This window comes from Hermetia illucens, chromosome 1 (assembly GCF_905115235.1).
Source record: "Hermetia illucens chromosome 1, iHerIll2.2.curated.20191125, whole genome shotgun sequence".
Classification (NCBI taxonomy): domain Eukaryota; kingdom Metazoa; phylum Arthropoda; class Insecta; order Diptera; family Stratiomyidae; genus Hermetia; species Hermetia illucens.
In genome coordinates, this window is record NC_051849.1 from 51,555,863 (window position 1) to 51,569,352 (window position 13,490).

At 46.0% G+C, this 13,490-nt stretch overlaps 1 protein-coding gene across 3 annotated transcripts in view; it reads left to right on the forward strand.

Moving 5' to 3' along the window:
* Nucleotides 1-13,490, forward strand: part of LOC119647112 (potassium voltage-gated channel subfamily KQT member 2) — a 1,176,525-nt gene that overhangs the window by 32,913 nt on the left and 1,130,122 nt on the right. The gene's annotated exons all lie outside the window — the stretch shown is intronic.

Here is a 13,490-nt window from a genome sequence, read left to right on the forward strand (position 1 = left end):
GCGACAGGCTAATTATTAACATCTGACCCAGCGAGATTTTGCTGTCCTTGTCCTTTTAACACTGGTCATTACCTTAGAAGTTTGTAACATTGAAACGGTGCACCACAGCGCTAATTGAGTTCTTTCTTGTGGCCACTGATACCTACTCACCTATCTGCACGGGGTCTATAGACTAAGATAAGAGAGTAAGCAGTTGGCATGAGCATACTCGATGTGTTTGAAGGAAAGTCTCACGATTCACTGAATCACTGAAATTTTGACTGTCATATGCCGTTTTGATAATAGCTGCCAGTTCCAGCACTCGTAATGTACTCCCTGTGGACCTTGTCAAAAACTTCTAGAAATTTATGAAGAGTGGTGACTTCACATACTGTTCCGCAATGATCCGCTTGGTGTTTACGTAATCAGTACTTCTGCTTTTTGTAAATTTAGCCTTCAGGGATTCCTTTGATGCGATCCAAGATTACTTACTTTCTCTTGCCGCAATCAAGAAGCGTGCTCTTTGCGGAATCTTCTTCACCTCACTGATGAAGAGAGATATCAGCTCTGCAGAAACTGCAGGGACTGCGATTAACAATTTCGCGAAGGGACCGTCAAGTTCGACAGCTGTGCTCTGCTTGAGATTGAAAGCCGAGATTATTTCAAATTTGTAACCCGTGTACTATGGTTAAGCCCTATGAGTTGGGGCTTGAGAATAGACTCAAAAACTTTCCCTGCTTTTCCTAAGAGGCGACCAAAAAGGATAGAAATATGTGGTCTACCATTTTTATAAACTTTATTGCTATTTGAAATTTTATTGCTACCGAAACGTCAGCAACACCTCGGATAGGGACTAAACGCACGCACGCTCCTCGACAGCGGTAGCGAGTATTGTCAGAATGCTCGTTTCTCCGTTTTGTTCTGAGGAAAGCCAAGTGGTAACAGTTGCTTCTGACTTCTACCGCAAAGCGCGTTTTCTTGACCTGGGAGCCAGTTTCTGACATACTTTTCACTGCAAGATTCTAGTCCAAGTTAAGGAGCATCACAATTGTTCAATGCTACGCACCAAAAGAGACTTTCGATATGGTGTAATGGGGAAGTACGGTATTGGCGACTGTAACGGTAATGCTGGGAGGTGCGCGGATTTCTGCAACCTTCCGCCGCTTCTTCCTTGGTGGCACATTCGAGCACACAACCTGCCATAAAGTCAATTTCAACTGGCCCACGCCGTGCGAGCAATTAGATCGATCGCTTCGTAATCAGCAGTAGATCTAGGAGTAATCTGTTGGACGTGTGCATCAAGAGAGGCGCTGACATCGGCCCTGAAAGATGGTTGCTTACTTTCGCTTGCCTGTTGCGTGCGCCACTTTCCGCAGGGTCATTGTCAGTCGACTACCTTGCTGAGCGGCAGATCTACTGAGTAACGCGCTTGAAAATATCGATAAGCATTGCGGCGCCATCAAAGATGCTCTTTTCTCGGGTGCTTCACAGGTCGTCGACGGACGAGTTATGGGAGTGGATCGATGAACAGAAGGGATTGAAATGTCTATTGACCACCGGCAGTGATGACGGGTATGACGCGCTCCAACTTCGATTCCGATCGAAATCCCCATAGTCTACAACATGATCATCATCCACGGTGTAACAACCAGTATTCGATCTAGACCTGCCTTAATAAGGATCTCCAGACACCCCGGGTTTGCCGCGAGGTCCATCAATTCTATATCCTTTAAAGCTGTCTGGCGTCCTGACCTATGCCATCATTCAATCTCAGGGAGGGGCTGCCTCGTCTTCTTTTTCTACTACAGATATTCCCCTTATAGACTTTCTGGGCTGGATCATCCTGATCCATACGCATTAAGTGACCCGCCCACCGCAACCTATAGAGCCGGATTTTATCCATGACCTGACGTTTGTGGTATCGCTTATAGATTTCATCGTTATGTCAGCTACGGAATCGTTCATCCTCATGTAGGAGGCCAAAAATTCTTCAGAGGATTCTTCTCTCGAACGCGGCCAAGAGTTCGCAGTTTTTTCTGTTAAGAAATCAAATGTCCGAGGAATACATAAGGACTGGCAAGATCATAGTCTTGTACAGTAAGAGCTTTGACCTGATAGTGAAACATTTCGAGCGAAACCCGTTTTGCAAGCAGAAATAGGCTCTGTTGCCAGCCAACAACTGTGCGCGGATTTCATCATCATTGCTGTTATCGGTTGTGATTTCCGACCCTAGATAGAAGAAATTTTCAACGGTCTCAAGGTTGTAGTCCCCTGTTGTTTCGTTTTCGTTTTGGTTTGACCAGTGCAGTTTGATGTTGTTCGTTCTTTTGGTTTTGGTTCCGAGATACAATGCTTTAAAGCAGTCCCGTCGGGAGAGTGGAAGAGGAAGGAGGTGGTTTTAGGGAATAAAAGTCTCACATAACTGCATGCTGTAGCCAGCGGAAGGTTTTGAACCATTCCACCTTTCAACGATGAAAAAAAGACAAACAGACAAGCAGACAGTAAACCGATTTTAATAAGGTTTTTTTTCCGTAAAACTTTAAAATTGACTAGAATCTCGTGGTAGTATGAAATATAAAACAGGCTAAACCCCTGATAAATTTTGAGTATACCCGGGTGTCTGGGCGACCGTGAAATTCGGAGAAACTACTGCTTATGCAATTCAAAAATATTCTTTTGAAAAGTTAGGCCTACGTCAACTTAAATGGGGATTCCAACTGACAAAGCTGCAGATATTAGAGCGATATCAACTAAACCATAATTCAAGCGGTGAATACAATTATCAGCCTGGGGCATTATTGGCCCATATTTTTTAAAAGAGTGGTCTCCAAGCTACTCTGAATACAGCAAGTTTCACTTAATTGCTTCAGAATCTCTATACTCCATCGTTACAGGATTTCTCTGAATTTATCAAGGGTTATTAATTTCAAGAAGATGACAACGCTCCTCCAAAGTGAAGCCTGTCAAAAATGTGTGAAGTTTACAGCGATAATGCTACCAAAACTAATATAAGAAATTCTGTGCTGGGAATTATATTAAGGATGCTCCTCGGTCAGGACGGACCACTGAGATTGATGACGCCAAATTAGGCAGTGCTAAAATAAAACTCACATTACACGGTGCGGATAGAGAAACATAAGGAGTTAGTCAAGAAGATGTTAACTTACACCTAGTGAAGCTTGGGTACTTGAGTATTTTTTTTTTAAAGGTTGATAACTGTGACGAGAAGTGGATCATTTACAAGAATGTACAAAGCAAACGATCTTGGTCCTGATATCAACATCCGCCTCAAAGGACTTCAAAAGTAAAACATCAATAATGGAAGGTCATGTCCTCAGGATGAAAGGTGTAATTTTTTTTTGGTCCACTGCAAACGAAGCAAGCTTGGATGAAATGTGCTGCCTCACTCAGCATATTCCCTTGACTTTCCGCTGTTAGACTTACATTTCTTTCGCTCTCTTCAAGAGTCCTTGAATGTAGTAAATGATGGGGCGGTACCTTTTTTTCGTTTTTCACAAGAAAAGACGGATCCTTCCACGAACGGGAAATTATGACGTTCACCGAAATATGGCAAAAGGTCATCCAACATAAGGAAATATATGTAAATGGTTGACCTTTGGTCTTTTGAGAAATTAATAATTTTAGTAAACATTAAAAAAACGTGGCAGTTTTTTATTCAAGCCAATACATACCCAAGGAAACACTTCATATTTTACGGAACCTTGCCGCTTGGAGTATGCATATCAAGCCATCAGCTTCACAAGATGTGGGCACTCTCTTAATGTAGTTCGATTAAGGGTTGCTTATTTATTGTCATGGAAAATTTTCGACAGTTGACAGGGGTTATCAGGAAGCTATTCGAGCCTTCAGCCCCGACACCTTCATCGTCGAATATTCGCTTTCTTTATTGACAATAAAGGATTCACTGTGCCTTTGTCGTATCGAAATTGTTTGTAGAAATTTCTCATCCATGCCGTTTTCTATAGCACACTCCTTTGTTCGTTTCCTTGCCTCTAGAGCTCTACATATGTATGTGCTTAGCATTAAAAAGTGAAACGATAACACGTTTCCAATTTTATGGCTTCCTTAAAATGCGTTACAATTCAATTTCTTGAATTAAATATTTTATTAATTTTCGCCGATTGTTTCTGGTGTTGTTGACAGTAAGATATATCAAAATATACAATAGTCTTGACGCTTGTCAAATAGTAGAAGACTTGGTTTGAGTTAGGAGGGTTAAATAAAATTAAACAAGTAGTAGAGAGTAGTTCCTCTATTGGCTAAAGTTTTATTTTTAAGAAGCACAAACCAACTCCAAATTCCTTCAATGTGTTCTTTAAATAAATTTTCAAAGACATACGGTTTTCTTCCTACCGAGCGACTATGAACCCACCTTTATGTGAATTGCGAATGAAGTCGCGTTGTTTTCGAACTGGCATCTCCCGCAGTGGGTCCCAATTTATGTCCAATTTATTGTTTTATTTTACACCTTTTCTGATAGAGTGGACTGCATTCACCGAAACCGATACTTTGTTTCTGCGATTTTACGGGACGACCTATTTTACGGGACGACACGCAACGTTGCGTTTCCAGTTCAACTGGACGGTCACTTTGTCATTCGGCGAGGCAACGGACGAGCTGGTCAGGAAAGGAGGGGGGGACGCCACTATACGGGCCAGAGCGATTCTGTGGAGTCGGAAATGGATTCATGGCTACGACAATAAAAAATGAAGAGGAACGGCTGAGGGAACTTTACTACGCAAACTTACCACGATTGAAATATTCCAGGCTGCTCATGAGAGGATATGAAAACCAGCCCTCGGAAGATTGTTTAAATCTCACCAAGAAGAACCCCCCGACCACAGTGGGAATACCCACTGATCACTGCAGCCTAAACTATCACTTGGGGAAGCTAAGGATATCTCCTGCCATGCAGTTATGTGGGACTTTTACTCATTAAAACCACCTCCTTCTCATTCCTTTCTCCCCACGGAACTTCTATTAAGTATTTCGTCGCGGGGCTGGATCAGTTTTTAATTGCGGCTCATTATGGTTCTCTCACTTTCTTGTTTTCGTCGTAGTTCTTTCTGCCAAAGCTGTTGGTGAATAGCTTGCAGTTCCTTTACAACTTGGTTCCAAGCACCCGTTGACTCTAGCATGAACTTGAAAATAGTTTCGGTTGTTAAGCACCTTTATGCGACCGCTTCCATTCTGGTTCGGTGCGCGGTGAACTTAGGGCAGCATGGTGGCTCGTCATGACCAAATCGATGTAAATAAGCACGATAACCTTAATGTCCACTTAGGAATTGCGTTAATTCGTTGCTTCGTTCAAGCGACCTCCGAAGATCCTCAGTTGCATTGGCCAAGATGTCTGTGGGGAGCATCCCCGCTAGTACATATGCTGCTTCTCCTGATGTTGTCCGATACGCACTGCATATTCCGAGTGCACTTAGTCGATACAAAATTCCCGATTAGGAGCTGACTACCCTAGAAAGCAGAAGACGTCGACTTTTTCTTGACCCACAATGTCCGGTGATTGCAGCGCACTCAAAATGTTTTTTGAAGTTGAGCCTTTTGTTAATCGTTACTCCCAAGTATTTTAGGGATGGTTGGGAATGAATTGTTTGTTCGCCAACTTTGATTCTCACGGTTATGCTCTTTCTTCTCTTGCTGATGAGAACTACTTCTGTTTTATGTTCAGCAAGTGAAAGGCCGTAATTTCTCAACAAGGAGTTGATCTCCCATTTCGCTCCGTTTGCGTAGATCCCGATCTCGTCTTGATGCTTTGTAACTACCGTTATTCCGATATCATCGGCGATGCCAATAGTTGTCACGTTGCCCAAAAAGCATAGTGTTAACACTCTATTATACATAACTAGCCACAGTAACCTAGTAACCCTGCGGCACCCCACAGTTGTCGAGAATATTTTTAGTCCATCGTCCGAGTCGCAGTAAAGTTTTCTTCCAAGGAGAAACACAACAACAATGCGTACAATGTATTTCGGGGCCTGTGCCTGGTCCAGTATCTTGATGACTTTTTTCTATTTAGCAGTATTGAACGCATTTTTTACGTCGAGGGTTATTATTGCGCAGCATTTTTTTCTTGTATTGCAGCCTCAGTCAGACCAGTCACCATGTTGATTGCGTCGACAGTTGATTTCGCCTTACGAAATTCGAATCGGTTGTCGGAAAGGCCTACTCCTGCGCAACAGTGAGCAGTCTGTCTGTTACTCGCTCAAATAGTTTACCAACGGTATTGACCAGACTTATCGGTTTATATGAGGGGGAGTCACCTAATGATTCACCTACATTCGGAATGAGTATGAGCTTTTGTAGCTTCCGTTGCACGGGGAATTCTCCTTCCCTAAGGCCTGCCGTGAAAACTTGGGCGAACATACCTGGCGCTGTCCTGGCGGCTACTTTCAGGTCAATATTAGATATTGCATCCGGTCCTGGAGTCTTTTTTAAGGTTTTGTTTGTAAAACAAAACCTTATTAAAATCGGTTTACTGTCTGTCTGTCTGTCCGTCTGTCTGTCTGTCTGTCTGTCCGTCACACGCATTTTTCTCGGAGACGGTTACAGCGATTGACACTAAATTTGGTAGAAAGGTGGGAACTGTGAACGCTCACGCATATAGTGAGTTACATCCTTTTACGATGAATTTAAGGGGGGATCCCTATACATGCAAAAGGGGGGTGTAAATTTTTTTTTCATCAAATATAGTCATGTGGGGTATCAAATTAAAGATCTCGGTTAGTACTTTTCGAAGCCGGTCTTAGTTTTGACTTTTCTTGAAAAGGTGGGGAGTGCGGGGGGTTGAAAGTGGTCATTTTTTTGACGAACCCATTCTCAGGAACTACCTCACCGAAAAATCTGGAAAAAATTAGGGGGCTGCCGCTATATAGTGCCTAGGCTCCGAAATACCCTCCATATCGATACCTGTTCAAATAAAGTTAATAATAGTATATTACTATAATTTTTAGTAACTGACAGGAAAACCCCCCTTAAGTTCATCTTAGAATAACAAAATTTTGCAGCGATGTAGGCTATAGTATAGGTCATGATCGTGCCAAATTTGGTGAAAATCGCACCATTACTAACAAAGTTATACTAGGTCAAATCTGTCGCTCCTCTGCAAATTCAAGACTAGGAATGTCAATATCACTTGAAAGTGGCTATTTTCACAGAATATATGCATACTTTACGTGCTACATGCTAATGGGACAAATGCACACTCAAATCTCTTTATAAAAGAAATACACAAAACCTTTCATACCTGAAGCGTCTAGCTTCCGGTTCCCCGACTTGTTTTGTCAATCTTTTCACTGCGTCTAGAACTTCCTCATTTACCACTACCGTCGTATTTAAATGTACTGCGGGAAGACTTGTACAGTTCACATCTGCTGGGATCACTATATTCACTATATTCGGCAAGAACTCTGGACAAGTTATCGGTGGGAAGTGCTTGTCTTTTAGTGATAACATCAACGACCTGTGGGCGCCAACCCATGGGTCAAAGTCAGCTTCAGTACACATCCGCTTGAAATGTTCGGATTTGCTCTTTGTGATAGTTACTTCATAATTTTTTCGTCGCATTTTCATATTGCACGTGTAGCTTCTCGAACTCAGGGCGGTTTCTTCTGCGCAGGAAGCGTCTTCTAGCTTTGAGGCACTTTTCCGGCATTAATTAATTTATGAATTACATCAGAAATTAGGATTTCGTCTCCGGAAAGCACTACGCCGAAGCATAGAGGCATCGCATGCTCGATACATTTTTTGCGACGACCTGTGAAACTTTTTCTTGTACGCTTCCCAATAGCAATGTATCTTCCAGGAGTACCTCTCTGAACATTTCTGGTTAAATTTCATGGTTACCCAGCTCATCGTCATTCTTTTTAATGGCTGCATAATATTCTTTTGTGAGGTTTGGAGGATGATAGCCTGATGATCGCTGTGTCTGTACTCCTCGCTGACACGCCACTGCAAGTCTCTGATTAGAATATCACTGACGAAAGTGAGGTCTACCACCAATTGAAATTCTCCTATCCGAAATGTGTTGGCTATCCCAGAGTTGCAAGTACCACCTTCAAGCGCGTGGATATCTTCAGCAATATTCATCCTTTAACGTTGGTTTTTCTGCTACTCCATTCTTCTGTCCATGCGTTGAAGTCACCGACTTCACCCGACATTTCAGGGTAGTTGAAGAATAGTTTCTCCAGCAATGACGTAAATTCCTCTAATGTCAAGCCCGGTGTTGCGTAATAACTAAAGATGTATATCCCTCATATCTTGTCACGTGTGAATCCGTCCTCTGGATGTTTTTTCGCGTCTTCTATAGCTTAACTTTCGCAGCTTCATATCGCCACCTTATTGATTTTGCCTGCTATCCATATTCCGCTATGCAGATTCTCGTATTGTTCGGATACAATGGCAACATCGGCGTTGTTTCCGAATAAGCTTTGGGAAAGTAGCTTTACAATGATTCAGACTGACTTGCATAAACTTCATTTAACCTCATTCATGGACGCCTTTCTGAACACTGGGCATTTACTGTTTCCTGCAAGGTGGCGCTGCCGCTATTTTTTGCCTGCACGCAGAATACGCACTTGGGTATTTTGTTGCATTCCCTTGCAAAATAACCTTGTCTTCCATATTTACGGCACAGATTTGATCTCTCCTGCGAGCTAGTGCAAGCTTTCGCTATGTGCAATGCATTTATGTATTGAACTTTGTTCCCGTAGACGACAGACCACCCATCCCATATGTATGTGGCGCGGCAGGATCTGCAGCATTCGAAATTTATTTCGGATGTTGCGGATGCGGACGGGTAGATGGCGCTGAACGTGGAAACTCTCCACTCACGCGTTTTCAGAACGCACCGGGGAAGTGTAGAGCCAGCGGTAAAAAAGTGCCGTTGGTTGGGACAGTAAGGACCGCATGGAAATAAGTCGGTCTCTTCTGTTCCCAACCGCGAGACAGATCACTTCAGCGCGAGTAATAGAAAAGTATTGTAAGAATTAAATAAAGTAAATCAAGTCAAATCTTTACAAGTCCAATCTTTTGATTTCTTTCAATCCGATCTCGACTTTTCTATTACGAAAATTCCCCGGGCATCTCACAAGAGCGAGCTTATCGTGAGAACAGTAAAGTTTCGATTCCGCCTCGTGAAGATTAGTTAAAGTGGTGACCCCGAAGAACAGCATCCTTGGGAACTCCAGCATCAGCGATCCCAAATAAATCGTTCCCACCAGTTACTCCGCAACAAACAACAAAGAAAGGATCGCAGTGTTTTCCCAAAATCTCGATCTTCAGCCCGGTGCGCGTAGCACATTCAACGGATTGGCACTTTTCTCGCCCGAAAACGAGTCTTGCTTTCGCTGCGTTGCTACAACGTCGGGGATAGTACGAAAACATTTCGCTCAGTCATCGCATCGCGAGCTAGTCACCCAGCGCGCCCAAGTAGAGCCGAGCGCGCCCACGGCTCGAGCTGTCTAAGTGCCACCGGCGGACATTTTCGTCGCCCTTTCCTCGTTGCTCGGCCGGTCAACTCAATCAACTGTCGAATTGCGGAACTGGGAACTCACAGGAAGGAAACGGCAGGTAGAGTCACGTAGCAGGGATAGGAGTAGCCGCGGCAACGATCAGCAGTAGCGACTGCTTATCGCATTCACGCCAGCCCGAGCCGGGAATCAACAGATCGGAGAGCTGTCCGGCCGTCATCCGCCCAACTTAAGCAGCAGCAGCAGCGGAGCCAACGCATTCCGGAACTCTTGCTTCCTTGCAGCCGAGCGGAAAATCGATAAATTTTCAATTGAAGAAGTGTTTGCGTATTCTCATCAGCCTCTGTCAAAATAATTGTTTGAAATTGAAATATTATTTAAAGAAAAAGTGACAATAAAATTAAAGCCGCTGCAAGAGACGGCGTTGAGGTGTTTCAAATCGCAAGTTCTCTGTTTTCCCGGTGTTTTTGGTCTGCGCTGGAGAGCGTCCGCTTCGGTCGTCGTTTTCTTTTTCTCGTTTCGTGCGTGCATTTGTGGGTGCGGCCTGCCGTGTCGGTGTAAATTTCACCGCGTTTCAGTATAAACTCACCGCGTCTGCATCACAATATCGTACTTCTCGTTAGGAAAAATGTCGTTTGAAAATAAAGACGCGGCAGGCCCATCGAACCCACAAGTGACCGCCCTCGCCGTACGCGTTCCTCCGTTTTGGCGTCGGAACCCCGAGCTGTGGTTCGTGCATTTGGAAGCACAGTTCCAAATGTCCGGTATCACATCGGACGCGACCCGTTTCAACTACGCGGTGGTCGGCCTGGACGAAGAGTCCATACTTCTGGTGTCCGACGTAGTGAAGTCGGCATCGTATGCTCAGCTCAAGAGCGAGTTGATCAGGCGCCTGTCGGCAAGCGAGTCGGCAAAATTAGACCACTTGCTGGCGGGTTTAACGTTGGGTGATCGAACTCCCAGCCAATTGCTTCGTGAAATGAGGCAATTGGGTGGGAGCAAGATCGGCGACGACCTGATCAAGTCGCTCTGGCTGCGTCGGCTCCCGGAGGGTACCCAGGCGATCCTAGCATGCGTCTCCGGTTCCTTGGAGGAACTAGCAGCAACGGCCGATCAAGTACAGGAGGTGTACGTTCGCCCAACCATAGCGGCCGTTCAACCACCGTCGGATGAGGTCGGCGACTTACGGCGCGAGATCGCGGCCTTAACTGCCAGCGTGGCCGAGATGCGGGCGACGTTGGACGCTCAGCGTTCGAGTGCCAGGCCGCGAGCTCGCTCACGGTCTGCCACACGAAAAGGGCGTTCGGGTAGCAGGTCGTCAAGACAGCCTGCGGACCAGGGTATTTGCTGGTATCATCGTAACTTCGGAGATAAAGCGACAAGATGCACGCTACCTTGCAAATTCGCGCCTACCACAAAAAACTAGGTCCGCGGGGGGTCTTGGCGACGGCCACACAGAGCGCAGCGCCACGTCGCCTAACTATTTTCGACCCCCTCAGCAGGCGCAACTACCTCGTCGACACGGGTGCGGAGGTTTCGGTTCTTCCCGTACCCCAGCATCATCGACTATTTCCACAACCCCTCAAACTGGCGGCAGCAAATTCATCCCGCATCAATACATACGGGTACAGGCAAGTGGACGTGAGTCTTGGCTTGCGTAGGACGTTTCCGTGGCGTTTCATCCTGGCGGATGTCAGCTTCCCCATATTAGGCGCAGACTTCTTGTGTCACTATGGGTTGCTGGTGGACTTGCAACATAAGTCCCTTATAGACCCCACAACCAAACTAAATTCGTCGGGCCAAATGGTATCTCACGCTGACAATAACCTTTCCGTTCTTTTGGAAGACATCTCCGACTCTCGTGTTCGGACACTCCTCCAAAAGTTCAGCCAGATAACTACCGAATGTAGTCTCTCGAAACCAGTAAAGCACAATGTGCAGCACCACATAAATACTACTGGTTCCCCGATTTTCTCAAAGGTGCGTCCTCTACCACCCCAGAAACTGGCTATCGCGCGGAAAGAATTTGAACAACTTGTTCAACAGGGTATCTGCAGGCCCTCAAACAGCTGTTGGTCTTCCCCTTTACATATGGTCCCTAAGCCAAATGGCGAATGGCGTCCCTGTGGGGATTACAGAAGGCTAAACGCACAGACTGTTCCTGACCGATATCCAATTCCACTCATCCACGACTTTGCGCATCACCTCGCGAATTGCCGCATCTTTTCGACCTTGGACTTAGCCAAGGCATACCACCAAATCCCAGTAGCTCCTGAAGACATTCCAAAGACGGCAATATGCACACCCTTTGGACTCTTCGAGTTCACCCGAATGACTTTCGGATTGTGCAATGCGGCGCAAACCTTTCAAAGGTTCATTCACTCAGTCCTGCGAAACCTCGATTTCTGTTTCGTCTATTTGGATGATGTTTTGGTCGCTTCTTCTACTGAGTCTGAGCACTTAGCCCATCTCGAGTGCATTTTTCAACGTCTCCTTGAGGCCGGTTTAGTCTTAAACGTTGAGAAGTGCAAATTCCTTCAAAAACAGGTGAGATTCCTCGGCCACTCCATTTCCTCTGAAGGAATACTGCCCGACCCAGACAAGGTGCAAGCAATCACAAGCTTCCCGCGTCCAAAAACAGTGAGGGAGTTGAGGAGGTTCTTGGGCATGCTAAACTTCTACCGTCGTTTCCTGCCCAAGGCCGCCCATCACCAGTCCGTTTTGAACGCGTACTTGTCTGGCCCCAAAACAAAAGACACACGAGAGATTGTGTGGTCTGAAGAGGCTGTCTGCGCGTTCAATAAATCCAGACAGCAACTGGCTGATGCTACACTTTTGGCATTTCCTCATCAAGATGCACCCCTAGCCGTTTTTGTTGATGCCTCCGACATCGCAGTAGGTGCTGCCCTTCACCAAAAGGTGGACCAAGTTTGGCAGCCGTTGAGCTTCTTCTCGAAACAGTTGAATCCCGCTCAACGGAACTACAGCACCTACGATCGCGAACTGCTCGCCACATACCTGTCCATCAAATACTTCCGTTTCTCCCTAGAAGGCAGGCCGTTCACAGTGTTCACGGACCATAAGCCTCTCACGTTCGCTTTGAAACAGAAGCCCGACAAAGCGTCCCCTCGTCAGCTTCGACACCTGAGCTTCATAAGCCAGTTCACGTCAGACATCCAGCACGTGTCCGGGAAGGACAACATTGTTGCTGACGCTTTGTCTCGTGTCTCCGAAGTCAACATCCCCGCCTCACTCGATTTCTCGGCTATTGCCAAGGCGCAAGTGGATGACGCAGCACTTCAGAGCCTCAAGTCCAACCCCAAATACAAATTTCGGGAGTTGCCCATCTTCGGCTCAAACCTCTCGCTCTGCTGCGAAGACTCGGAAAAGGGACCTCGGCCATACATTCCGGCCACATTTCGCAAGGAAGTGTTCCACGCAGTTCACGACTTGGCGCATCCCGGCATCAGGACAACAAACCGGTTAGTCACCGGAAAATACTTCTGGCCCTCCATGAACAAGGATATCAATTCCTGGGCCAGAGAGTGCATCGCATGCCAGAAGTGTAAAGTCTCCAGGCATGTAAGGAAAGAAGTGGGCTCATTCCCCCGCACTACCAAGCGTTTCCACACAATACACCTCGACATAATAGGGCCTTTGCGAGACTCGCACGGTTACAAGTATTGCCTCACAATCATCGACAGGTTCACGCGGTGGCCTGAGGCAATACCTCTGAAGGACATTACGGCGCAATCTTGTGCCGAAGCCCTCTGCCGAGAGTGGATACCGCGCTTTGGCGTCCCTGCAGTGATCGTCACTGACCAGGGAATGCAATTTGAGTCCACCCTTTTCTCCGAGTTAGGCAAACTCCTGGGTTTTAAACGCCAGCGGACCACTGCATACCACCCGCAGTCCAATGGGATGCTAGAACGTTGGCACCGGACGCTGAAAGCCGCCATTATGGCACGCGACGACCCGTCCTGGACTCAAGTCTTGCCTCTCGTCCTACTC